The sequence below is a fragment of the Microtus oregoni genome, unplaced genomic scaffold (genome assembly GCF_018167655.1).
Source record: "Microtus oregoni isolate MIOR12 unplaced genomic scaffold, Mior012 000026F_ref0000081, whole genome shotgun sequence".
Lineage (NCBI taxonomy): Eukaryota > Metazoa > Chordata > Mammalia > Rodentia > Cricetidae > Microtus > Microtus oregoni.
Window position 1 is genome coordinate 10,453,786 of NW_024543085.1, and position 24,887 is coordinate 10,478,672.

The 24,887-nt window shown below is 36.4% G+C and overlaps 1 pseudogene; it reads right to left on the bottom strand.

Moving 5' to 3' along the window:
• Positions 1-2,048: 2,048 nt before the first annotated feature.
• LOC121463261 overlaps positions 2,049-24,887 on the bottom strand; it is a 65,575-nt pseudogene continuing 42,736 nt past the window's right edge.

The window sequence follows — 24,887 nt, forward strand, 5'->3', positions numbered from 1 at the left end:
ACATGTTTTTAACCTTTCTAAAACTTTACTGTTGTTGTTTGACTCTGGGACCCAGATGGAGGTATGTAATATCCTTTTATTCTGTCTTTAGAAATTATGGTAAGAGGATTATTGTTGAGCGACCAAATGGATACAGGGTCCTCTGTTTCAAGCAGTGATACTGTGGGTGGCAATCATTCTTATTTTCATGGCTGTGGTAGGCAGTGCACTAATGTTACTATCACTACAGCCCTTAAACAAATAGTCCACTCTATTATGGACACTCACAGTATCTCAAGAGCTCTCCTGCCTGTCAGTCAAAAGGTCTATACCTATTGAATAGAATCTTTTTATTTCCATTTTCTCTGGTTCCTAACAAACCAAATTTTACTGTCCATTTAACTCAGTTTGATTGTTTTTGATACTTCAGATAAGTGAAATCACAGATTGGCATTTTTGTGATTTGCTTGTCTTGTTTGGCATAATTGATGTTCTTAAGGTTCATTCATTTATTAAATGTCAGGGTTATCTTCCTTTTAGATGCTGGATAATAGTCCATTGTATGCATATGCCACATTCATTAATTGATTAATTTATCCAGGCTGGGGGATCACTTCCATCTTTTCACCATTTTAAATAATGCTGCTATAAATATAGGTGTGTGTGTGTGTGTGTGTGTGTGTGTGTGTGTGTGTGTGTATGCACATGCTTATGAGAAACCCTGCCTTCAATGTTTGGGGTATAGCTTGAAATTACTGACTGGTATAGTAACTACATTAATTTTCTGAGTAACCGTCTACTGTTTTCCATGGTGGTTGCTCCATTCTACATTCCTATAAACAGTGTGTAAAAGGTACTGATTCTCTAGTCCTTGCTGACAATCATTTTCTCTCTTCCTCCATTTTGTCTTTTTTTTTTTGTTTCTTTCTTTTCCTCTTCCTTTTATTTTTGTGATAGCATCTATAGCAATTAACTTTTAGAAAGGCCACTTCAAAGACGGGGTCATCTTTCCTTTACCCATGTGGAAATTAGTTCAAAGGAAAAGTGATTCCCTGCAGATTTTTAGAGCCCAAAGATAGGGCATCGTCTGTTGTCACAGATTATTTATAGCATATAAGAAAAACAGAAATAGCAATCAAGAGCATCTTAAAATAAGACATGTCAAGTTTTAGAAGCATTGATAGGGGAGGTTTCTACTTCTTAATATGCTTTGGGTACATAAGAATAGGCTCTGTTGGTAATAATATTGTCCAAAGCAGGAAATGAGTTTTTTCTTTAGATTACTTGTGGGAACACTAAAGCTTGACCTTCATTAATATGCACACATTAGCATAATCTGATTTACATAGGTGTTAGCCCAGGTGTTTGGAAAAGCAGTCAGGAGAATAACTTCAGATCATTACAAAACTGGAGCTGAATTTTCTCTTCCTCTCCGAGGATCTTCAAATGAACATTAATTATAACAGCACCAGTTTCAACATAGCTGATTACATAATTTTAGCAAACCTGTCATTATCCATGAATATTTCATGAAAAACAGAAAACTGCATATAGTGTTTTTCATAGCTTTATAGAGATTTTTTTTTTCTTAGAGAAAAGAAAAATCAGACTATGTTCTTTATTGAATTCTCAGGTCAAACAGTTGATTCTTGGGCCATTGCACATATGGTTTCAGATACTGAGGCTAATATTCTTGGTTTTATATTTTGGCCACAACGGTGGGACTCTTTAAATTAAAAACATCTAATAGTCAACTTCCTTGCCTTTCATTAATAAGGGAAGCAAGATGTGATGTCATCGCCTGAGGCAGAGAACAGAAGAGCTGGATGTCCTGCTGTATTGTTGTCAGTTATTTACAAGCATCCTGAGAAACCACTCACTGCAGAGAACAGGCACTGTGAGAATATCCTGCTGAGAAGACAGTGACATGGCTCATTGAGAGTTGCCTTTGTTCCTTCTGAATGTTTCATCACAGTATCATCTTAATTTTACGGAAGGGTACACACATCAGGAGAAAATAAGGTTAACTAATCTTAGAGATGACTCTCCATTCAGTGGGTCCACATCTGTTAGGCATGTGACAGATATGGTACCGGGAATTCCTGGGAGGCGTGCACAGTGTCTCTTGAGGATGCTAAAATACAATCTCTATGATACAGCGGCACTCGGACATTGATGGAGTTCAGGATTCTATGAGGGTGTGTTGAAGCACACTGGCTGCTCATGGCTGCTCCCATGTCCTGATTTGGCAGCTATGAGAACAGGAGCAGAAAGTATACTTCAAGCATTCCCAAAGGCACCCTCCTGGGTACACACTCTGAAAATGGGCTTGCTGATCTGACCTGGTGACACAGTTCTATTACTCCAGCTCCTCAGGAGGTTGAAGAAATAAGAGGATTGAAAGCTCAAGGTTTATGTAGGCTATCAAATGGATTCCGGGCCAGATTGAGCAACTTAGTGAAACTGTGTTAGAAATGTAAGTCAGAAGAGGTCTGGAGATATACATCATTGAGAGCATGCTTGTCTTGCGTTCTCCGAGCTCTAGTTTCATTTCCCCAGTAAAACACACACACCACACATACACACAGGGAAACGGTCAGAAAAACAGTTTGTGGTAAGACTTGACACCTTTACAGCAGCCAAAAGAAAACATAAGTCTCCGAATCTTTTTTTTAATTAATTAATTTATTTGTTAAAGATTTCTGCCTCCTCCCCGCCACCGCCTCCCATTTCCCTCCCCCTCCCCCAATCAAGTCCCCCTCCCTCGTCAGCCCAAAGAGCAATCAGGGTTCCCTGCCCTGTGGGAAGTCCAAGGACCACCCACCTCCATCCAGGTCTAGTAAGGTGAGCATCCAAACTGCCTAGGCTCCCACAAAGCCAGCACGTGCAGTAGGATCAGAAATCCAGTGCCATTGTTCTTGACTTCTCAGCAGTCATCATTGTCTGCTATGTTCAGCGAGTCCGGTTTTATCCCATGCTATTTCAGACCCAGGGCAGCTGGCCTTGGTGAGTTCCCGATAGAACATCCCCATTGTCTCAGTGTGTGGGTGCACCCCTCGCGGTCCTGAGTTCCTTGCTCATGCTCTCTCTCCTTCTGCTCCTGATTTGGACCTTGGGATTTCAGTCCGGTGCTCCAATGTGGGTCTCTGTCTCTGTCTCCTTTCATCGCCTGATGAAGGTTAATATCCAGGAGGATGCCTATATGTTTTTCTTTGGGTTCACCTTCTTATTTAGCTTCTCTAGGATCACAAATTATAGGCTCAATGTCCTTTATTTATGGCTAGAAACCAATTATGAGTGAGTACATCCCATGTTCCTCTTTTTGGGTCTGGCTTACCTCACTCAGGATAGTGTTTTCTATTTCCGTCCATTTGCATGCAAAATTCAAGAAGTCATTGTTTTTTACTGCTGAGTAGTACTCTAATATGTATATATTCCATACTTTCTTCATCCATTCTTCCATTGAAGGGCATCTAGGTTGTTTCCAGGTTCTGGATATTATAAACAATGTTGCTATGAACATAGTTGAGCATATACTTTTGTTGTATGATAGGGCCTCTCTTGGGTATAATCCCAAGAGTGGTATTGCTGGGTCCAGGGGTAGGTTGATCCCGAATTTCCTGAGAAACCGCCACACTGTTTTCCAAAGTGGTTGCACAAGTTTGCATTCCCACCAGCAATGGAGAGTGTACCCCTTACTTCACAACCTCTCCAGCAAAGGCTATCATTGGTGTTTCTGATTTTAGCCATTCTGACAGGTGTAAGATGGTATCTTAAAGTCTCCAAATCTTAACTGGAAAAAAAAGTTGAAAGTTTCAGTAGTCATATGAACGTAGTCACATAGTTTCTACAGGAGAAGTTCAAAGGAATAGCTTATGGTTCACGGCTCACACAGATGGAGAGAGGGTAAAAGAGACAGGAGAGAGAGAGAGAGAGAGAGAGAGAGAGAGAGAAAGAGAGAGAGAGAATATGAAACCATTCTTTGAATTTCAAAGACTATTTCATGTACTGTTAAAAAACTTGGTAAGAAAAATGTGACAGAAATGCCAAAATTAACTATAAACATCACATCTGAAATATATAGTGTATAAGAAAATTATATATAACTTCTGGTGACATTTAAAATAATATAATAAAGAAAAATAATGATATAGATTTTATATAAAATATTAGTTTTATTTGATTTTTTTAATGATATGATTTCCTGAGCCGTGGTGATGTCCAGGCCAAGCTGCTGCCTAGGGCCATATTTGAGTCCGTAGCCCTACAGCAGCCGTAGTCTGAGTTGATCTTCTTTGCTCCTGTTCTCACCAAGAGCAGTCCAGATACTTGGGGTCTGGTGAGCCACCTGAGATCATGTTGGTATCTGAGGGCAATGCCACCACAGGGGCCATACTGATCTGGTTGTCCTAGGCCAACAGGGCCGTGGTGATATTAGGGCAAAGCTACTGCCTACTGCTGTGACTGGGCCTGTGGTCCTCTGGCAGCTGGGGTCTGTGTTGATGTCCATGACCCTTATTACCACAGGAGTCCATAGGAACCATGCAAATTGAAATCTGAGGGCTGTGCTGAGCCAGCCCCAGCCCCCACTGGCCACGAAATAGCTGGCCCTGCCTTTTACTGGACATTGTAGCAGAGGAATTGATCCTCCCCATCATGAGAGAGCTGGCGTGAGAGGGGCAATCCCCATGGCCAAGACTGACCAGCTCATCTACCATCCAGGCCTGCATCCTAGGCTTTGGGTTGGCACACCCTAACTGTAGACCGACTCATCTATGAGTGCTTGGAGCATGTGAAGGGACTGGTCCTATAGAACGATAGCCACACAATCTCCACGACTCAGGGCAACAGCAGGATATCTGAAAGGAGTTTTGGTGGGGGTGCAATGATAACCGTGTGCCGGAAGCCTGAACCAGACCAATGACTCATTGCAATGAACGTTTGCATGTGGGGCTCATTGGACAAAAGGATAAATAGTACTTGATAAACTGTAGTTCCCAATGCCTGTAGGAAGAAGGAAGGGGTGTTGGAGAGGTGGGAAAGACAGAGGAACAGGAATTTTTTGTTTTGCTTGCTTTCTATTAATTTCGGGGGGGGCGTTTTCTTTTCTGGGGCACGACACTGTGAGGGTTAGGGTTGGACATGGAGGGACTGGGAGGTAAGCGGGATTGGGGTACATGATGTGAAATTTCCAAGAGTCAATAAAGAATTATGTTATATAAAATAAGCAAACAGAGTGCTCTGGTTTTCCACTACTGGCTCTTTGAGGGGATCTTCTCAATTGTTTGACTGTAAAAGCATTTTAGTGTAAGGAGCAGTAGTTCTGCTTCTTTATGTCCCTGTGCATGTCCACAGTGAAAAGGAGAAAGAGTGACCTACCAAATTCAAGTAAAGATGATTATGAGCCAAAGCAAACGGGCCTAGGTATAGCAGGAATGGGAAGGAGAATGAAAGGGTGTCAAAGGTGGGTTGCGTTGTAGTCATTGGTTTTTCTGAAGGGCTCAATAAATATTGAGAATGAAAAGCCATTTACTTGCATTTAAAGCATTCACTTGCATTACAATTCATTACATTGCTCACGTGGATAATGGACATGAAGAGAGAAAAGGATTCCAGGTTTCTCACAGAGTCATTCTTTGTGTGAGTGCTGGGATCAGTACACGTCAGAAGAGGCCAGTAGGGCAGCATTGTTGGTTTGCTTGTCTTAATTTCATTTAGTTTTAAACACAGGGCTACATGACTGAAATAGCATCTGGCTGTGTCATTCAGGCTGACCTCAAACTCCTGCTCTTCCTGCCCCAGCTTCTTGTGTGCTGAGATTATGGATGTGGGCCAACACATTATTTTTCTTGAGTAATATTCAATAGCTTTGGATTAAAAGAAGTTTAATGTTTTAAGGTCTTATTGATTAGTGCAGTACTAATAATGCAACTACAATTTAGTAATTCTGAAATTAAAAATGTTGGCTTTTTAATAATAACTGTTTTCATTAATAGATTAGATCTTACTCATTTTCCTTGGAATAGAATTTGAAATCTGTATCTTATTTACTATGGAACAGGACTTTCTACCAGCAAGCTTACATAAGATTGATAAAACATTATTACAAGTATTTTCAAATAAGTCTTGATGTACAGAACAATCTTTACTTTTATATAATCAGTTATATATTGACATTGTAGTCCATTATTTTCTTCATGTTTAATCAGTTTTCCTAAATTCCTCACAATGAGGTTTATTGTAAATTCCATTCAAATTAATACAAACCAAGTGAATGTGAAATAGATGCATTCATTTTTATTAGAAAATAATTTCAAAGAATTTGAACATGCTCATCTTTGTATGAGCCATCCTTATGAATAAGGGGATAGTTACAAGTTCGGGTATGATTCAATTGTAACACTTAATTGTCATTATTCAGTCTCTCTTTTGGTGGGCTAGAATATTAACTAACCTTAGTCCCATTCTCTCTGGATATCCATTTACCTATAGCAGAATGGCGGTGACTTTAATGGTCTCTGAATTCAAGCTTCTGTGGTTTAAACCTCAGGTCTGTCACTAATTACGCTTTGACCTTGAGGGATACTCACCCTTTCTAAACCCAAGTTCATTAACCTGTAAAAGATAGATTACCATGAACTGGGCCTGTTTTGAGGGGAAGGGCAGAAACCCAGAATAAGTTGATTCTTGATCCAGAACAATCTATAAAGTTCCCAAGAGAATGACTCTCCTCTGAAAAACAGTTGAGGTTTAAATAGCAGGAAAATGCTTCAAACATAGACAAGTTTGAGTTAGCTAAAGCCTGAACACACTTATTTGGAAAGTTAGCTTTAAGTTGTTTTGCCACTTTGAAGCTTCTCTGAATTGAGGACCCTCATTTCTACTGGAAGTCTATTCATCTGCCTAGGTAACAAATTTCTCAAATAGGCTTTGGTTCTGAGCTAAGATGGTTAAAATTTTTAGTGGAGTTTTAAAATTTATAATGTAGTTTGATGTCAGATAGGTGTTCTTTACTCAATGAACTATTAGAAATGAATGAATGACCCAGATGATATTTAAGCACCAAATAACAACATAAAGAAGTTGGTCTTGGAGTGGATTTTGCATGTTAGACCCTTAAAATATATGAAGGGTAACTGTGACTTTGAGTAAGGACTAGGTTTTTCGTGTGAATGGTGAAAATGTCAACTAAGAAGGATATTTGAGGAAAAATTTTGATGGTTTGTTTTCTTTAAAGGATCTATTTATTTTTCTTTTTGTGTATGCATATTTTACCTGCATGTATATACAATATAGCAATATATGTGGACCCAGTACCCACAAAGTTCAGAAAAGGGTGTCAGCTTCTTAGGGTCTGAGCTTAAGGAGTTATGAGTCACTACTTGAGTGCTAAGAACTAAATCCAGATCTTCTACAAGAGCAGTGCATGCTCTTAATTACTTAGCATCTGTATAGCCTCCTTGTTTATTTTTATATTGAAGAATGAAAACGTAAATGTCAGTCTAAATTATCGGAGGAAGTTTAATTTATGTCCTAATTAAAAAATCTAGGTTAGAGTTTGCATATGATTGTGCCAATTCTTGGGATTTAGGATGCACAGAAAAATAAACCAAAGCTTTTGAAGGATTAACTTTACTAACAAAATTATAAAGAGAACAACAGGGCATCCATCACTTATTATTTGACTTTTGTAAAATGCTCTTAAAGAGAGTTAACTCTGCAAAATAGTCAAGTACCCCTTGAAAGTCTATTTTGAAGGATTTAATTTATCTGAATGGCTTTAGCTGTTGTCCAGTTTCAGTTCCATGAACACCATGAAACTCTATACCATTAAAAATATTTATGATTTAATTGAAAATCACAGAAATGTCAAAACTGCTGCTAAGAAAATAGCAAAAACATTAAAACAATGTACAGGATAAAAGCTAGTGCCAAGTAAAAAGAGGAGTTTTTTGAAATTTTTTTAATGGCTTAATGTCTACTAGGTTCCACTTGAACCTTTGTAAATATGGAGACTCTAATAACTGTTCTTATTTGTTTCCTTGCCACTATAATAAAAGGTTAGTCAAAACCATTGTTAGGTTAGGTTAGGGAGGGAAGGTTTCTTTTCCCCACTTTGAAACTACAGTCCATCATGAAAGGAAACAAAGGAAGGAACTCAAATCAGGTACTTGGAGACAGGTACAGAAGTAGAGGCCAAACAGAAATGTTGCTGACTGTCTTGCTCTCCAAGCCTTGCTCAGTTTGTTCATTTATATAGGGCAGCCCACCCAGGGGTGGTACTCCCTACGGGATGCTGACTCCCCATCACATTAATCAGTAAATGTGCCCCAGTAGACTTGCCTACAGGACAATCTGAAGAAGAAAATTTTCCCATTTGAGGTTCATTCTTCCAAGGTGACTCTGATTGATGTCAAATTCACAAAAACTAACTCGAACAATAATAAATACATGAGTAACAAGCAAAACCTTTACAATTTCATTTCATTGCTTATTCAGATAGGACGGATGTCCTATCTTTGTCATTTTGTCAATAAAAATACCCATATAATTTGTGTATTAGCCTCACCTTCATAGTTTTGTCTTTTAAAATTAAGTTTTATGATTTCTTTCTCAACAAATTGCCTCTAAAGTAAAAAGAAAATAAAAGCCTACCTGGGTAGATTTCTGTAGACAGAAGTTTTTGTCCTGCCTGGTCCCACAGCCATTCAGTCCCAACAACGCACAGAGGTTTATAATTATAAACTGGTTGACCTATCAGCTTAGGCTTATTATTAAGTAGCTCTTACAACTTAAACTAACCCATAATTCTTGTCTGTGTTAGCCTCATGGCTTGGTACCTTTATTAGTGAGGCATTTTCATCTTGCTTCCTCTGCATCTGGCTGGTGACTGCAGACTGAGTTTTTCCTCTTCTCAGAATTCTCTTAGTCTGATCACCCCGCCTATGCTTCCTGTCTGGTTTCTGACCAAGCAGTGTTTCATTACACTAATACAGTGACAAATCTTTACAGGGTACAAGAGCATCATCCCGAAGAAAGTTTCTAGTTGTAATTCCTTGGCACATTTCTAGAGCTTGACATGTCTTCTGGAATTGAGGTCATGGAAGCTCTGAATTGGCACACTCTACATCAATTCCATATAATTACAAATATGTCCACATTGCCCTGATATGATAAACAACAGACTTTACGCTTTCCTTCTTATATTTTCTTGTTTTGTTCTCATAGGCAGAACCAGAAGTAATTTTCATGAATATTTCCTGCAGTGGCTTCTATAGCGGCTAGACATCTGACGTATAAGCCAAAGTCTTTAATTGTCTTCCTTGTAGATTCATTGGTAGGCAAAGCCTTCTCTAAACGGATTAATTCATTATTCCTTTAGTAGGTCCACTGGAAAGGGTGTTATATAACTTGGGCTTTGAGTCTACCTGCAAGATGGATTTTGTGCCTTTTTCCTGTCCCATAGCTGTAAATGGAGACCTTTTTGTCCTATTCAGGCCTGCAGCTCCTTTTGAAATAATTGTTCATAGGCTTAATATTAATTAAAAATGGTTTGGCCTATTGCTCAGGCTTATTACTAGATGGCTCTTTCAACTTAAATTAACCCATTCCTATTAATCTATGTTTTGCCACATATCACATGGCTTTACCTGTGGGCTAATATATCTTGTTTCTCCAACAGTCAACTGTGTGTGTGTGTCTCTCTCTCTCTCTCTGACTCCCTCCTTTTCCTCTCTGTATTTTCATTTTAACACCTGGCCTTACTCTGCCTTGCTATAGGCCAAAGCAGCTTCTTTATTTACCACTGAGGGAAATCAGCATACAGAAAGGTTATCACAGCACATAGCCATCTGAATAATAATTTCATTTTAATGTCACAATTCTGTAGCTGGTTCTTTTACAAGTTACAGGAGGCAACACACAGAATGGCATTCACAGAGTATCATGAGTGTTGATTTTCAACCTCAGAATGACTCACAGTTCATGGAGATTGCCCTGTACAATTTGGGATGTTAATAATAAAGCCTCACCTCTACCCACTATACCTATAACAAACTTCTATAGCTACCCAATATGTCTCCAGATAGTCCAATAGACCAGTGAGTCGTTGATCCTGAGCTGTGATCCAGTTTTGGATCTAGTTCAAGATGGAGAATTCCTGCTGTCTGTGATGTCACAATACGTTCAGATTTCAGTCTCTGCTCACTTGTCGCCACTTCCATTTTCTGCCCTTGTTCTAACCACACTCACTTCTGACTTGTGTTTTATGAGAGATTCCTAATTAGACTTCTGATACCTGCCTACCTCCTACTGTTATCTTTTTTGGCCTAGTCCTAATCTACTGTCTAGAATTACTCATTCAAAACATATTTGTCACTCATCTGTTTATGATCTTCCTATGACTCCTTATTTTCTTTGAAATACAATGGCTAATGAGGAGAGTACAATCAGCAGTATACCAGAACCTATGTCATACATCTCTACTGTGACTGAAATGGGAATTGATAAAGGATCCATAGACATATGAACCAACAAACTGCTTCTGAGTAAGCTCAGAACTTTCTGGAAGTTATTGCTCAAGTTTTTTTTTTTTAGAGCCAACTTGGCATACAAATACATCGCACTGATTATCAATAGTCAATTTTTGCTTATATAGTTTTCCAGTCAGATAATCAAGCAGCTCATCAGATCATATAGACTGTAGGATGTCATATAGACTCTAGCTGTAAGGATGAGGGTTTACTAAAAGTTTACTTAAAATGAGGCACCAGGTTCTAGATGCTATTTCAAGTTTTCTAAAACTTATTTTTAAAGAGTAATAATATCAGTAAAAGTAGAAACCCCAGAGGGAGCTATGCTGAGATAATTTTTATTTAGATTTGTGCAGTTTGAGGAACTATTTCATACAAGCTTTTCTGTGACATTCAGTATGATTTTCTAGAGCACTTCAGTAACTTGGCACTTTAAAATAACACATTTTCATAATTTAAAATTAAATTTTGGCACTATTAGAAGCAGGTTTTAAAACATTAAGTGATGCAAAAATCATTATTAGGACCAAGAAATTTCAGTCCCCAAGATTACCATGTTATAAAGTCCTATGAATATAGAAACACAAAGGATAGCTAAAGGAGGCAAAGATATGAAAACTTGTCACTTTCATAAACAAAAAAATGTTAGCAATCTGTTAGCATGCAGAAATGGTGGTGGCCCCTCTCACAACTTGAAAGACTCGTAGCTCCGCTAGTCAGGTGCTTTCTTTCCATATGGGAAAAATATAAGTAACTAGATAATTTTCAATCAGAAGAAAGCATCAATCTGAAAAGAATAAGTTTTTGGAAGACATACAAAGATGCTCAATATGCCCTAAAAGGGAATGCAGATATGAAAGTACATAGTCAATTTCCTTTTTAGCTATGTGTAATAGGAGGAAATTAAGCAAAAACAAACTGGAAGGCAAAATATCTCAGAGAACATTTTGGTGACAAATGGAAATACCTCATTGCATAGCATGAGCCCTGGAACAGAACAGAGTATGAACGTAAGCTAAGAATATCCAAAAAGCCTCTCAAGGGCACAGCATTTCCAACAGGAGAGAGATTGTCCCCTGGGCTTTCTGGCATATCACAAACTCCTATTTTTGCAAAAGTTTTGTGAAATGTCATTAATTTCTTTTACTATCTCTTTCTTGGACATCACACTTCTCTTGGGAGACGATATATGAAAAGCTGATAGAGCATGTTGGCACATCCACCCTTAATGTTAATCCCTTACTAGAAATTGAGCTTAATTTCTCCCCAGACTTTTGGCTGGGGATACCATTTTTGCAGCCACTGAAAATAATGCCATGTTTCACAGACAGTTGTAAAAGTAAACTTACTCCAATAACATTCTAGAAACTGGATTATTAAATTAAAAATGTAATCTAATAAGAGGCATGGTTCAGAAAGACATTTGTTAAATGCATTCATTAATAAAAACACATTTTCCTCACCCCAGAGACTTCATAAATGGTGGTATGGTCTCCGTCTAGCCCGCTGAAGTTATTTAATTCACAATGCAGTTGAAGCTGAATGTTCTATAAATCAAATCCATTATGGGGTAAGAGGCCTTTGGGGAGACTGGGTTTTGAGGCAATAAGAGGAACAGCCTGGGAATCTGATTGCTACTATATAAATTGTTTTGGTGACAATTGATTTTCAAGTCAGGTCTCAGGATGCCAAGACCTTAACTACAAGATGTTCCGGGAGACTGGAAGAGAAAAAAGGAAGGACGTGGAAGTGGAATTTTCTTACCAGACTGTAAGTGATAGGAGCTGCTCGCAAACTCAATTCTTTTATCAACCTGCTGAGGTGAGGAGGCTCTCTTCTCTCACACTGTGAAGGCACTGGAAGGGATTTACACTCTCCCTCCAAACTCTTCCAGAAATCCCTAGGTGATACTGTAGGCCCGGAGCCCTCTGCAGAGCTCCTGCAGGCCTGCATGTCTTCTATACAAGGTTCAGACTGTCTTTTGTTCATAGTTACCTTTTCAAGAATGTTTGAAAGAAAAGAGATTTGGAAGATATGTTGTCTCTTTCTGAGAAATAGATAAGGGTGCCAAAAGACCGGGAAAACAGCCTGAATATCCACCAAAGCTGAGGACTGACACAAACACTCAGCTGCTCTTCATAACAGCCATTAGGAAATAGGCTCTGAGTTCAAATATAAATACTTTCCTGGCTAGCACTATTTTTTGGGGCAATAAACTTTGTCTTTTACCATTATTCATTAGTGTGCAGCAGGCTAACTTGTTATCATGAAGATTGACTTATTTCTTTTTAATACAGGCAGGCCATTTTGATTTGGATTGTGATCTAGGCATATGCTATGTTATAACATCAATTTCTTTATGAAAAATAGTTTGTTCACTTAAGTCTTAATTCATTTGGCATAAGTAACAAGAATTGTGTGAAAAGAAAAACAGTCATTAAAAAAATAGGTTGGGAAGAATAAAAAAAAACTTGACAACAGCAATAAAAACCCAACAAGACAACTTAAAATGGAGGATTGTTCTGAATAGATACGTCTCCAAAGAACTATAGATTATCAACAGATATATGGGAAAAGCCTATTGTCTCTAGCTTCCAAAGAAATGCTTATTAAAACTCCCAGGAGATAGATTCCCCTCCCAGTTAAAATGCTATTATCAACAAAACAAAACAGCAAATGCTAGCGAGGAGGCTAAGATAAAATAATGTCAATCAGGACAGCCATGGGTTCCTCAAAAAAGTAAAAATAGATCTGCCTAATTTGATGTCGTTATCACACTTAGAAATAAAGTTCCAGGGGAAAATCATACCATTATAGCAAAAAGAAAACTGGTTTCTTGCATTTATGATGTCACTAGTTCCAGTAACTAATATATAAAATCTAACAAGATTTCTTTTAGTGGATGAATAGAAATATGTGTATATAGATATACAATACTGTTAATCATCTGTAAAGGATCTTGTTATTTGTAGCAAAATGGGCCATGATTGTAATAAGCCAGACCCAGGCCATCATGGACCACACTTTTTCTCTCATATGGGGAAGCTAAAAATAAAAGCCAAAAAGAGTGTTGGGAAGTGATGAGTAGGTGTGGGGGAGGGGTAGACTAAGTCAGGGTAAATATTCCTAAGTACAGTTGTGGAGATGGAAGAAGTTCTGGTGTTTGTTGCACAGTGGGAAGGTTATTATTTCTAATAACCTATTGTATGTTTTATGAAGATCTGTAGAAGAGCTTAAGGCTCCAAATGCAAATTTGGTTGAAATGCAAATCAAGGGGAAATGTTTTACTCACTGATTGCTGTACGTATATATGCAGATACCACACTGAATCTCATTAATTTGTATAGTTATCATATGTGTATAGGAGTGTGGGTGTGGGTGTGCTAAGGACTGAATGCAGAGCTACACTCCCAGCCCAATATACCATAATTATAAAATAATAAAATGGATTGAAGAGATGCCTCAGTGGTAAGAGAACTGACCGCTCTTCCAAAGGACCCAGGTTTAATTGCCAGCACCCACATAGCAGCTCACAACTGTCTATAACTCCAATTCCAGGGGATTCAACACCCTCACACAGACATACATGCAGGCAAACCACCAATGCACATAAAATAAAAATAAATAAATTTATTTAAAAAGAAAAGAAAAAATTAAAAATGCTATGTTGAATTAGGTGTATGAGTTAGAAAATTCTGTTAAATTTTAAACCAGTCTTTTAAATAAAAGTTAGAAATGAAGTAAGAATTTTGATTTTTGTGCCACGTAAAATGTTTTAAATATAACAATTATGTTTCATATGCATGATTCTGTTTTAAATGTGGTTTATTGTTTTTCATTCCTGTATTTGTAGAAGGAAAACAAAACAAAACAAAACTCTGGTTTTGTGATTATGAATTTCTGCAGTGACTTGAAGGACAACACAATGAACTTTCCTCTTGATCCAGCAGATTCTTTGAATTTGCCCTGTTGACAGGAGTGAACTATTTCAGTATCAGTATGATGTTGAAATATCAGTATCCCACAGTAGAGAATGTCATAGTACTGGTTAAGTCTGGTCCAAGATCCAACCTAATTTAACTTTAAGAGACAAACATGCAAACAAGGCCTGTGCTTTAAGCCTTTCAAACATTTTAGTATTAACTTTGTTATGAGATCTTGTACATTTGTACACATTCACTTTTCTATCTTATGGTTTATGTAGACCTTGAGAAATCTTTTGTGGAAACTACTTTCTCTGCGGATGTTCCAGCTTCTGGCATAGACAAAGTGCATAGGAAACAGTTCTACATCCCTAATTTTCTGGAGACTAACCACGTAGGATTAGTGCCTTCCACACAATAGCAGAGTAATAGATCATAAGTTAAACCTTGATGTTTGATCATGCTTGAATACTGTCTTACCAGTCTGTGTTTTATACAGTTTATTTCAATCAATACAACAGCACTGAGCTATGTACTTTTTTTGCACAAAAATATTAATAAGCATCACACCAAATGAGCCATCCTTTAACCCATTAAAACTTAAAAAGTCAAAAGATTACAATGGATAACATATTCACACAAGATCTTTAAAGGATTTGATAGCTGAAGTTGTCAAGTTAATTATCCCTTCATTTCATGGATTGTCAGATAAATTAGAGTCATCTTTGACACCAAGAGTTTACAGAAAATAACTTGGAAAAATCATTTGAAAAGCATGCCTTTGCTTAAGCTTTGGTGTTCAAGTCTGGTCCTACAAATTAAGTATGCACATTCAGATCTGTGGTGTCACTCTGCTTTAGAGTGGTTGACTAGCATATGCAAAACTTCAGATTTGATACCTAGCATCAGATACACACACACACACTTAGACACTTAAATCATATATACATAATTATATAGGAGGATAAGTCAGTGCTCACAATGTCTAACAAAAATAAAAACATTCAATAATGATAAAAGTGGATGGAATATTTTAAGTTATCAAACAAGTGCTAAGTTTTATAGCTTAGTAGTCATTTATCTTTTATTTACAGACAAAGAAATTGAGTAACTTGCTCAAGCTTGCACAGTTAATATGTAATGGAATTTTAATGCAGTATACTTTATCCTCACAATTAGAAAATGGTAGCATTTTTCAATGTAAATGAGGCTGTCTTGTTTTCAGCAAAAATGGAAATTTTTCTGCTCTGGTCCTTGAAATTATCTGAGAAACCAAATCTAGAAGAGATATTTGCATTTCTATTTCATCTATCCAACCTGGCACTAACCATGGGGGAGAGGGAACAAATTATGCATATGCTGGGAATTGGCTTGTTAGAAATCCATTAACTTTTAATTTTTAACTATCAAGATTTTAACCACTGATGTTATTAGGTTAAAGCTATCACTTAAGAAAATTATAAATACTTCCTTTGGGAAGGAATAAATTCTATGAAGCTTGTTTGGTTGGATGTGTCACCTCAGCTCCCTGGCACCCCTCTATACAAAGAGTTTGGATTGTTTAATTAGGTGGCTTCACCCCTGCCTCCAGGCATTCGTTTTTGTTATATTGGGTGGAAAGTTCCATTTCAAAGCTCTCTTCCCTGGGACCCTCCTCAGTCCAAACTCTACCTCTGAGAAAGCTGGCCAAATGGTGACCCCTCCCCATGGAGGGTCAAGACCACTCCACTGCCCCCCAGAGAATTAACACGTGGTCTCCTCTTTTCCCTCTCTGGTGGTTTTTTTGGTTTTCCTCCCACTTTCCCCTGTGTTTGACAGGATCACCCGGGAGTGTTGGCACCCATTAAACCTTAGTTTTGTCTGATTGGGATTATTTGTGTTGGTGGAAAGGTTTGTTGGCCAGAAAACACATAACAAAACTAGGACTACAAACTCAACTAGATGGTACACAGTGTAGCGGCACTAATCAATTAAAACGTACTATTGAAACGGGATGCTGACATCCTAAAAAAGGCCCCATGAGTTGACTTCAACACAGGCAGACGTTACTTGTGGTCTTGAATTTAGTCTTAGGTAGCATAAAGACTTTTGCTGGTCCCTGTCAGTTGCCAGACATGGGTGTAATAGCACAGGTGTGTGACCTAATAAGTATTCCTCAGAAGACAATATCTTTGTTCTTTTTCCTGCTTTCTCCATTTTTTTTCTGTACTTCTGCAAGATTGGTAAACTCAACACTCTATGATCAGTGGATTTAGTTAATCTGAACTAGAGGTGGCCTTGCACATAGAAAAGAAAGCAATGACTTTGTGATGTGATTTCTAAACTCTCATCTGAAGGACTGTCGGGACCAGCCAACCTGTTCACACGTGCCTGAAAAGGGTTATGAGGATTGAGGAAAGGAGTAGAAGAGTAGAGTCGGAAGGGCTTTCAGTGAATGCTGCGACAGTTTCAAGTTTATTTCTTATAGCTCTTTTATATCTTAAGCAAAAGGGGAGGGCAAAATACTTCCTTACCATGACACAAGGAATAAGCAAACATAATTACCTCCTTACATCTCAGAGCACCTAGTGATCACACCCTAAGTCAAGCATCCTGTTGACTGGTCTTTGAGGAGCAAGACATCCAGTAGCCACACCTTTGGCCAAACATCTTGTTATTTGGCCTTGAGGAGCAAGGATGGGTTTGAACCCTCTGACTTCTAGTTAAGATGGAACAGACTCAAAACTGTGGGCTCCCAGAAAGGACACTGCCATATCTTGCCCTATATGTTGCTCCTCACCCACAATAAGAAAAATACCAAACCAAACCAAAACAAAACAAAAAAACATAAAGGACTGAAGTCAAATGACCCATCAAAACTGTTTACATAGATGTGCTTCATTTAAGCCAGAGTCAAATTTTATTGTTATGTGGCCAATTAATTCCACTCTGCAAATATAACAAGCTTCTAACAGGAGTCGCATGAATAGCTTTGCTAAATTTCCTTTACTGTAAGTCTAAGAAGTTACTAAAAATCTTCTGCTCAGGGAATAAAGGCTTAGTTTCCCAGAGATTCTACATTATTTCTTCATTCAGAAAAAAAGAAGTAAATTGACTGGGACCACAGAAAACAGACAAATTAACAAAATTGAGATTTGGGAAAAGAAGGATATATATTGGCCACATTACAAATGGCTCTCACCTAAGTCTGCATGTACCTTGTAGAACTCAACCTAAAATACTAGATGTCAGGTGTGTTCCTGATGTTGATTCTGTGAAAGGCTAATCCAAAACTTTCCTTACCTGTTGAATAGTTTAGTTCACTTATCATACTGGGAAACCATTTGGAGAAATCAGGCCAGAGTACTTAGAATTAATTGTGGTGGTTATAACTCAAGATGGCTATTGTAATGTCAAGCTAAACATCCCTCCACCTCACCTGAATCAGGTGATCTGAATAGTTCAAATAAGTATAAGGCAAAATCGCAATTTTCTCTTTGATGAAATACTGTAATTTTAATTGAGAAATAAAGATGTTTATATTTTCTGTGTGTAAGTTTCATTAATATACATTGTAAAAATGATTAGGTCAAGCTTATTTAACATGTCTCCAATCTAATAAACTAATGTTTTACGATGAGAATATTTATAGTCTAAAAAATTCTCTAAGAAATTTGAAAATATATATGATGGGGACCCTCCTTTAGCCAATGACCTTTGAGAGGCTGGACCAGGTTGGGTGTGCCTTGGGTACCAAAATGGTATGTGCCTGTCTTCTCTCTCTCTCTCTCTCTCTCTCTCTCTCTCTCTCACTTGGATGCTAAATTTGGTTCCTGTTTCCCATTCGTATAGATCACTGGAATCTGTGAGTCCCCCCTAACTAAAGAACCCCTTTATTATACTCAATTTTGAGCTAGTGTGGGATTATTTTATTTGCTTTCACCTACATCTGGCTGCCCAATGTGTGGCGAGTCCATACTTACTGGGACCAACTTAAAAGATTGGCACCCCCCACTTTGCCAGACCAGGCACGTTTCTTGCCAGCCTGCTGCTGCCTCTCCAGCTGGTGCCTAGGACCCCGGTTTTCAAAAATTAAATGGAATAATAGGTATATTATTGTAAGTTTACTCTCACTAATAATAAATAATAAAATAAATACTTACAAACTATTATTTATAAATAATTTACATTAATATAAATTCCTATATTAATACAAATTCAAATTATATTTTTTATATTAAATATTCTCCTGTTTCTGTTTACAATATTTATATACATATACAAAGTTATTTTGTTATATTGTATGCATATATACCTCTACTTAAGACATTTTGTATATTAATATAATTTTAAAATGTATTTATTATTACATTATACATTTCTACCTGTGATCAAATAGTTACACACTGTTTACATTTTGCAGTCATTGCCCTCATTTGTTACACAGTTGTTTAAAGATTGTGTAATATTCTAATATAAAGTCTTAGTCTTTAAGTTATACAGGCATGAAGTACTATAGGTCAATAGTCATCCATGTTTGCATACTTACAGTTAGACTAATCAAATTCTTTAAATATATAGAAATTGTATTCCACATAAATAGTCTTCAACCACTTCATAAAACTATAAAATGTGGCATTTAAATAACTTAAGGTTCTGTTGATGTGAGACATAATTGCTCCTGACAACACCAGCCTATTCCCAAAAAAAGGTTAAACACCAAAGGCACTCCACTTGGAGCTTGTTTTCTTCATGACAAAACTGGTCTTTGGGCGAAATCTGCTCATGCCTTGACCACTGACAAAATACATGGTGTCTAGACTGGACAAACAAACAAAAAAGATTGCCAAACCTTATCAAGACAGATTAAAACAGTTTTAAAAATTTTTCCTGCCTCTGAAACTGGTCTGCCAGTTACTCTCGGCCTTAGCCAAATGCATATGTATTGTTTGGATTTTTGTTTTTGCTTTTGAAGACAGGATTTCTCTCTGCTGGCTGCTCGATTCTCCGTTTGAACAGAGGACTGTGATCTGTGAGCCTACCCCTGAATAAATAACCCTTTATTATATTCAATTCTGAGCTAGTGTGGGATTTCTTTTTAGCGTCCCTCTTTAACTCCTGGCTATATATATGCATTCTTAGTTATGATTACCACGCTAACACATTAGATCTCTATATCACACTATGTCCTCTGAGTATCTTTGTATGTGCATCACAAGTTTTCCTTTTTCCTGAATTCAATAGTGGAGATTTAGATTAATTACATATATTAACTGTTGTAAAAAATGCCATGTCAAGCATGGATGTTAAAAAATGTCCATTTAGCATACTGATTTTATTTACTTTAGATGCCGATTGTGAAGTGAGAGGGCTAGTAATATAATAGCTCTACGGTTAATTAACAAATTTGTTGAGGATGATCCATATTGATTTCTACAGTTGTATTAGTTTACAATCCTGTCAACCATGCACAAGGGTTTGGTTTCCTCCATACTGTTTCCCTTTCTCTTTTTGCTACTAGACATTCTAACAGATTGGAACTGGTATCTCTGTAGGTTATGCTTGTAATTCTCTAGTAATAGTGACATTGAACTTTTCCTCATATTGTTATTGATTGCTTCTATGTGTTTATAAGAATGTCTTTCAAGTCCTTTGTCTATTCTCATTTGCATCATACATGCTCTTGCTATTGAACTCTGGGCATTCCCCCTTTTATTTTGCATACTAACTGCTTATGTGATGCATGGGTTACATACACTTGCTTCTAGGGATATGTGTTCATTCGGTTGATTGTTTTCTTTGTTGTATAATAGGGTTTTAGTTTGATACAATCTCATTTTGCCTGTTTTTTATGCATATGTGCCATTTGAGTCACATGAAAGCCATTATCAGACCAAATTTCTGTAGTTTCTTCTAGCAATTTTATAGATTCAGATTCATGTTTAATTTTTAGTTTTTCTGGAGTGGTTTTATGCATATGGTATTTGGCAGGGCTTAATCTTCCACATATAGATATATAGGTTTTATTTCTCCCCCCATATCTTTTATTGAAAATAAATGTGTGTTCTTCCCACCTTTGTAGAAATAAATTGACAGTAAGTAAGTAGATTTTTTTCTAATTTTCCATTGGCTTCTTTGCTCCATTTGTCTATTTTTAGGGACATAATGGCAAGTCCATGCTATTTTGATTGCAAGAATTGTGTATTGGATTTGGAAATCAGATAATGTATTGTCTGTTTCTTTTTATTTACTCAAGATTGCTTTAACTCTTCAGTGTCTCCTTTGGTTTAAAATGTTTTAAAGATTTTTTTCTTTATGTAAATTGTCATTGAAAATTTCACTAATGTAGCATTGAGTCAGTACTTTGCTTTTGTTAGTGTGGGCATTTTAACAATATAATTCTTGTCATGCCTGAACATGTTATATCCTTCCATTTTTGTGTGTCTCCTTTAGTTTCTTTCTTCAGTGTTTTGTAAAGTTTCATTGTATGCATAGATAACCTCATTGATTAGACATAGTCCTAATTATTTTTCTTGTAGTTATCATAATCTTTAAAGGTGCTTATATTTGTTAGTATATTACAAAACTATTCATTTTTTTGTGTTAGTTTTTATCATACATCTTTATGGGAAAACCAATTCTGTCAAAACATTTTTAAGTTCTAGAGTGTTTGGTGGAAACATAAAATTAAGCATATTCTTTATAATTTGGATGATGTTGTCCAAGGTTTTGTCCTGCTTGGTTCCTGCAATCGTCAAGTGCCAAAGAAATTACACAGAGGTCTACATTAGGTTATAAACTGATTGGCCAACTGATTAGCTCAGGCATCTTGATAACTCTTATAACTTATATTAGCCCGTTATTCTTGTCTAGCTATGTAGCTCAGTACCTTATTCAATGGGGCAGTCACATCTTGCTTCTTCTGTGATTGGGTCAGGACTGCAGAGGAATGGGTTTCCTCCTTCCCAGAATTCTCCTGTTCTCATTGACCTGCCTTCACTTCCTGTCTGGTTATCCTGCCTATACTTCCTGCCTGGCTACTGGCCAATCAGCATTTATTTAAAATATAATTGACGTATTACAGACAAGTTTCCTGTACCAGGACGACATTTATTTATTTTCCTTACCCAGTACCTTTGGCCAAGATTCTCTATAGCCTATTTTATAAAACTGGCAAGAATAGACATCCTTATTTTGTTTCTGATCATAGAGGAAAAGCTTTACTTTTATTTATTTGTTTTTTAACCACAAAATAGATTGCCACTTATAGCCTTTACTGTATTAATAAAATATCTTCTATATGTAACTTTTACAAGGTGTTCTGTTATGTTTTAATCATGAGTGATGTTGAAATTTACCAAATTAGTTCTCTAAATTTACTGAAATAATTGTGTGACTTTTACCCTTTACTCTGTTGATGTAGCATGTGTTATATATTGCTTCCCTTGTGCCGAATTATCTTTACACCACAGGGATATATTCACATGACAATAGTGTATAACACTTTATTGTGCTGTTGAGCTTGGTTTACAAACATTTTTTAAGAAGTTTGAATCTGTATTCTTTGGGAATAGGGAACTACAATTTCTTTTCTTGTAACTTGGGATCAAGGCAACACTTGTTATATGAAAAGAGATTATAAGTATTTTTACTTCATTTGCTTTTTGGAAGAATTTGAACAGGCTTATTACTAATGCTTCTTTAGAAAATTGATAGAAATCACACGTGAATCCATGTGCTTTTGGATTTTACTTTGTGGTGAGGGCTCTGATTACTTCATGTACTTACTTGCTTTTTAAAAAATCTTCTCTCTTTTCTAATTTCCTGATTTAGTGTTTGAAGATCGCAAATTTCTATAAATTTTCAACTTATAGATTATGTAATTCGTGCATGCAATTTCCATAGGTTCTCTTTTGAACCTATTTTGGTAGTATCAACTGAAATGTCTCCTCCTCTACATATAATTTTATTTGAGTGATCTCCTTTTTCTTTAGATAGTTTGAATAAAAGTTTGCCAATATATTTTTATGTTTAGAAATTCAATTCAGTTTTATTGAGCTATTGTTTTCCCAATCTCTATTTCATTCATTTCTGCTCTGTCTTGTATTAGTTTTTTTCTTCTTCTGACTTTGGGCATTATCCTTTTCCCATTCAGCTTAAATGTAAAGTTGGATTGCTTAACTGAGGTCTTTTTTTTCTTCATTAATATGGGTAGTGACCAGTATAAAAAATTACTTTCCTCTTAAAGTGATTTCATTACATTTAATAAATTTTATGTACTATATTTCCATCTTATTTATCTCAATATATTTTCTTTTGTCTCTGATGTTGGAAGGGTTTTGTGTAATTCCTGCCTACTTGTTAGTTTTCAAACTGCTCTCTCTCTCTTTCTTTCTCCCCTTTGATTTTAGATAGGGTCTCTCCTGAGTGCTAGGACTAAAGGCCTGCTCCAGCACAGCCATTTAACTTCCCTGTTGTTGTTGATTTCTAGTGTCATACTATAGTTTCTCGAAAAAATACTTAACATTTAAATTTTATTGATTTTTTTTAAAGACTTGCTTTGTAGAGTAATGTATAATCTGCCCAGAGACTGTCCTTTATGTCCTGAGAAGAATGTATATTTCTTCCCCTCTTTGGCATGTCTCTTAGATCATTTGGGGACATCTAAATCCTTTGTTCTTTTATGATTTCTGTTCAGATGAGAGTTGGGTATTGAAACCACTTACTCTTATTAAAAAAGTACTTTGTTTATTTATCTCCTTGTTCTGTTAACACTTACTTTATATCTATTTTCTCTACTTTGGGATATATAGATCCTTACTGTATTTATATGCTCTTATAAAATGACCCTTTGTCATAATGTAATGATAGTCTTTGTCTATTTTATCTATGATTTTATTTTATTTTGATTTAACTGTAGCTAGTCTATCCCTTTTGGTTTCCATTTTTATGGAACAGTTATTTGAAGCCTGAAATAGTTAGCTGTAGTTCTCAAGTTGATGCAACCTAGAGTCACCTTTGAAGAGTCTCACTGAGGCATTGCTTGCATTATCTTGCCCTACATGTGGGCATGACTTGAGTGGGGAAGGGTTCTTAACCCAGTTAATGTATGTAGATATACCTAGCACACTATTGGTGGAATCATTCCCTAGGCAAGACGTCCTAGATTGTATAAGAGTAGAAAAACTAAGCACACTCAAGGAAGAAGTGAGCATGTACACATAATGCTTCTCTGCTTTTGACTGTCTGTTTTGAGATTATATCACCGTGAATCTATGAACTCCCTATGATGACAGACTATAACCTGGAATTGTAAACTGAAATATATCCTTTTTTCCTTATGTTGCTTTTTGCCACAGTATATTTTTATTACAGCGACATAAATGAAATGAGGACAAATTCTTTTATTTTCATCCCACATCTAGCCTTAAACTTAAAGGAGTCCCTTGTAAGTAGCATATAGTTTGATTTTTCTTTTTATTGAAAATAGATATTTTCCTCATGTGATATATCCTGATTATGGTTTCCTCTCTCTATATAACTTCCTGTACCTACCCCACCTCTCTTCCCATCTAGATCTATCTCATGTTAGAAAACAGTCTTTTAAGAGATAATAATAATAATAAAATAAAATTTAAAAAAAACATTAGAATTGAACAAAAGCAACGAAAAAAAAAAGGGAAAAGAACCCAAGAGAAGGCACAAGAACCAGAGATACAATTATTTGCACACTCATAAAACCACTAAGCTGGGAACCATAATAAATGTGCAAAGGACGTGGTGCAGGCTTTGTGCAGGCCCTGTACATTCCAGAAGCATAGTTACACTTTTAAAAGACATTTATTCAGCCATCCTTGATTTGAGAATTTATTTTATTTATGTTTAATAACTGGTAAATGAAGACTCAAATTTCATTAATTATTTTGACAGTCTTATAGTAATTTTATTCCAGTATTCCTCTTTTGATGTTTTCTTTTTTAATGTGATTATTTTATAGTATGTGATTTAATAATTTCTTTCTCTTTTATTCATCTACTGGAAAATTTTTAAAGTTACTATAAGTTCACATAAAATATCTTCTAAGTCCATTTAATCGATGGCTTCTGCCATAAACCTAAATTAAACATTTTCCTCCCACTTTTATGTGATAATGTCACAAATCAGCTAATTTATATATTATATATATAATTTTAATAATTCTACCTTCTAATAATTTTTATTTCATCTTGTAGAGTTAAAATTATTTATTACTATCACTAAACTATTCACGAATTCTGCACTGGATTATATTCCTACCTAAACAGTTTTACACTTTTATCCATTTTCATACTGTTTTCTGGTGTTCTTTCATTTTGTAAATGTCAGATTATTACCAATGGTCTCCTTTAAGTTTTGTTTGTCTGGAAATCCTTTTCACTTATGAAAGCAATCTTGCCAGGTGATTATTCTGGATTAGTATGGTAGTTCCTTCTCT